Raw genomic sequence first — 4,750 nt, forward strand, 5'->3', positions numbered from 1 at the left:
ATTTTGTGTTTTGAATGTGGTTTGGTTGGTGTCTTAGTCACTTGAAAATGGAAAAGTGTAGGGACTTTAATAGTAATTATGTGGTTTGAATGTGTTTTGGTTGATAACTTAGTAACTTGAAGCTGGTTAAGTGTATGGACTTTAAAGAACATTTTTTTATTTTGAGAATGGTTTGATTGGTGACTGAGTTACTTCAAAATGGTTAATTGTAGGGACTTTAAAGGGGATTTTGTGTTTTGAATGTGGTTTGGTTTTGATATTTAGTCACTTGAAAATAGTTAAGATCAGGGACTTTAAAGAGAAATTTTTGTTTTGAATGTGGTTTCGTTGGTGACTTGGTTACTTGAAAATGGTTAAGTGTAGGGACTTTAAAGGGGACTTTGTGTTTTGAATGTTATTTGGTTGGTTAGAGATTTAATTACTTGAAACTGGTAAATAAAGGGATTTTAAAGGGGATATTTTTGTTTTTTTAATATGGTTTTGTTTTGATACATAGTCACTTAAAAATGGTTAAGTGTAGGGACTTTAAAGGGGATTTTTTAATTTGGAATGTGATTTTGTAATGATACTTAGTCATTTGAAAGTAGTTAAGTTTAGGGACTTTAATAGGAATTTTTTGTTTTGAATGTGGCTTGGTTGATGACTTAGTTACTTGAAAATGGTTAAGTGTAGGGACTTGAAAGAGGATTTTGTGTTTTGAATTTGGTTTGGTTGGTGACTTAGTTACTTGAAAATGATTAAGTATAGGGACTTTAAAGGGGATTTTGTGTTTTGTATGTGGTTTGGTTTCTGAGTTTGTCACTTGATAATGGTAAAGTGTAGGGACTTTAAAGAGGATTTTGTGTTTTTAATGTGGTTTGGTTGGCGACTTAGTTACTTGAAAATGATTAAGTGTATGGACTTTATAGGGGATTTTGTGTTTTAAATGTTCTTTTTTTTTTTTGAGACTTTGTCACTTGAAAATGGTAAAGTATAGGGACTTTAAAAAGGATTATTTGTTTTGAATGTGGTTTGGTTGGTGACTTAGTTACATGAAAATGGTTAAGTGTAGGGACTTTAAAGGGGATTATGTTTTTTGAATGTGGTTTTTTTGTCACTTAGTTACTGGAAACAGATAAGTGTAGAGACTTTGAAGGAGCTTTTTTGTTTTGAATGTGGTTTTATGTTTATACTTAGTCACTTAAAAATGATTAAGTATGGTGACTTTAAAGGGGATTTTTTATTTTGAATGTGCTTTTGTTTTGATACTTAGTCTGTTGAAAATGGTTATGTGTAGGGACTTTAGAGGGGATTTTGTGTTTTGAATATGGTTTGATTGGTGACTTAGTCACATGAAAATGGTTAAGTTTATGGACTTTAATGGGGATTTTGTGATTTCAATGTGGGTTTGTTTTGATGGTTACTCATTCGAAAATGATTAAGTTTAGGGAATTTAAAGAGGTTTTTTTGTTATGAATGTGGTTTGGTTGGTGACTTAGTTACTTGAAACTGATAAGTGTAGGGACTTTAAATGAGATTTTATGTTTTGAATGTGGATTTATTTTGATACTTAGTCACTTGAAAATTGTTAAGTGTAGGGACATTAAAGGAGCTTTTGTACTTTGAATTTGGTTTGGTTGTTGACTTGGTCACGTGAAAATGGAAAAGTGTAGGGACTTTAATAGGGATAATGTGGTTTGAATTTAGTTTAGTTGATAACTTAGTTACTTGAAACTGGTTCAGTGTATGGACTTCAAAGAGGATTTTTTGTTTTGAATGTTATTTGATTGGTGACTTAGTTACTTTAAAATGGTTAATTATAGGGACTTTAAAGGGGATTTTTGTGTTTTGAATGTAGTTTGATTTTGATACATAGTCCCTTGAATATGGTTAAGATTTGGGACTGTAAAGAGAATTTTTTTTTGAATGTGGTTTCGGTGATGACTTAGTTACTTGAAAATGGTTAAGTGTAGGGACTTTAAATGAGATTTTGTGTTTTGGATGTGGTTTGGTTGGTGACTTAGTCACTTAATAATAGCTAAGTATAGGGATTTTAACGAGATTTTGTGTTTTGAATGTTGTTTGGTAGTTGACTTAGTTACTTGAAAATGGTTAAGTGTATGGACTTTAAAGGGGATATTATGTTTTGAATGTGGTTTTGCTTTTATACTTAGTCACTTGAAAATGGTTAAGTGTGCGGACTTTAATGGGGATTTTTTGTTTTGAATGTAGTTTTATTTTGATACTTAGTCACTTGAAAATGGTTAAGTGTAGGGACTCTAAAGAGAATTATTTGTTTTAAATGTGGTTAGGTGGTTGACTTAGTTACATGAAAATCATTAAGTGTAGGGACTTTAAACAGGATTTTGTGTTTTTAATGTGGTTTGGTTGGTTGGTGATTTAAATACTTGAAACTTATAAATAAATGTACTTTAAATGGGTTTTATTTTGAATATGGGTTTGTTTTGATACATAGTATCTTGAAAATGGTTAAGTGTAGGAACTTTAAAGGAGATTTTTTATTTTCAATGTGATTTTATTACTGTACTTATTTATTTGAAAATAGTTAAGTATAGGGACTTAAAAGGGGATTTTTTTGTTTTGAATTGGGTTTGGTTGGTGACTTAGTTACTTGAAAATGGTTAAGTGTAGGGACTTTAAAAAGGATTTTGTGTTTTGAATTTGGTTTGGTTAGCGATTTAGCTACTTAAATATGGTTAAGCGCAGGGATTTTAAATGGGATTTTGTGTTTTGAATGTGCTTTTCTTTTGATACTTAGTGTAATACCCCAAAAAATCCAAACCAATATTAAAGCTATGTACCAAGCTCTTGTATAGTACATTATGGTTCTTTTATAGTTTTATGATTAAGTTAGATGTATATTAAGACTTCAAATAACTCCTAGCTATCAGACGAATCAAAACATTCCTTACCGATTGAATTATTGAAAGGGTATTGGTGTAGTCAGCTTCAAACGAGAATATCTCTCATTATACTTTGAATTTTTGAGATCATGACCTATCAAATGATATATAATTGAATTAGATTTCCAACGATACCAATTTTTCCTAAATTCGATATCTGAGCAAAGAGTTATTCCTATTTTACTCTAGCATGTCAGGCTAGAAATAGTGTGACGACATTCGTGATAGCTTACCACATTTGTGATGCCCTATCACGATGGTCGTTTACTTTAGCCTAAAACCAGATCCTAAGTGACGAGATTCGTGGTAGCTTACCACATTTGTGACGCCCTATCACGAAGGTCGTCAGCCTTAGTCAGAAACTAGCTCCTAAGTTACAATATTTGTGTTAGCTTACCACATTTTTTACGCCACGTCAAAAATGTCGTTAGCCTTAGGAAGAATCCAGCTTCTATGTGATGACATTTTTGATGGTTTACCATATTTTTGATGCCATGTCACAAATGCCGTCAGCCTTAGGCAGAATCCAACTTCTGTGTGACAACATTTTTGACGGCTTGTCACATTTTTGACGCCTTGTGACAAATGTAGTCAGCTGTTATTTTCAGCAACTGGGAATTTATTTCATAAGGGTGTTTTGATTTTTTCCTTTCACTTCCCACAAGTTATAACCCTAAAGAGGCATAATTTTTCCCATTTTTCTTCAGTTAGGCATCTAAAAAACCCTCTCTTACGCTTCAACCACAAGATTAGGGTTTTCTCTCAAGATCATCTCCTCAGGAACAAGAACATTCTTTCCCAACGGGGTTAAACCTTAGTCAAGAAAAGTCTAGGGCAAGCCTACGGATTTCTTCAGGAACCTTCAGAAACATTAGATCTCTTTCAAGATCAAGCTTTAAGGTATGCGTAGTGTTCATCTATGGATCAAATCCCTTCATAGAGCTCAAGAACCATGTTCTAAATATTATTTTGTAAACTTTTTATGGTTATATAAGTATGTACATATTGACAATTGTTATTTAAATTTCAATGTGATGTCTAAAGGTGTTTTCTTGGAATATATATGTTTGTTAATTGAAATCCCTGAACTTTAGGTGGTTTAATATTGTGCAAGTATGAAACTCATTTTTGCCTTAGAGAATGCATGCAAGGTGTTTGATAAAATACTTAGGATGCTAGAAATTCATGTTTGTATGGTTCTATGATATCGAAATAACAAGTCCATGTTAGCTATATACTTCAATATGAATCCCATGTTTTTCTTGTGTTGCTATTGTGGTGGTATGAAGCATGTAAGATAATGGAGATATACAATATGTACAGGAAATATTCCCATGCATTCCCTACAATGTTTAAGATGTTGAATAACAATATAAAATATGATATCCCCTGCTTATGATATTATGAATGGTGGACTCAAATCTTATGATCAGGTTATGTCATGTGCATCAGTTTCCTTCTATAGAGTCCTGGGGGTATTCGTACCTGAATACAATAGTTGTGTTCCTAGAGCCATGTCATGTTATCACGATATTCTCAGTCAAGCCATGATTGATAGAATTCAGTGTGTCATATGACTCAGGAAAATCCAGTAACCTCAGTAATCTCAGTAGTTCAGTAATCTCAGTGATCTCAGTACTTTGTAATATCTGTAACCTCGATATTCAAAGCCAAGCTCAGTAATTTCAGTACTTTCGACCAGTCCTCAGAACTCAGTACATTCTGTCAGTCATCGGAATCCAGTAAATTTCGTTTTAGCTCCGCTAAATAATACAACTATTTTCAGTTCAGTTAATCAGTATCAGTTAAGTTAAGTTATTTAGTTCAGTGTCTTTCAGATGGGAGTA

Source organism: Capsicum annuum, chromosome 3 (genome assembly GCF_002878395.1).
Source record: "Capsicum annuum cultivar UCD-10X-F1 chromosome 3, UCD10Xv1.1, whole genome shotgun sequence".
Lineage (NCBI taxonomy): Eukaryota > Viridiplantae > Streptophyta > Magnoliopsida > Solanales > Solanaceae > Capsicum > Capsicum annuum.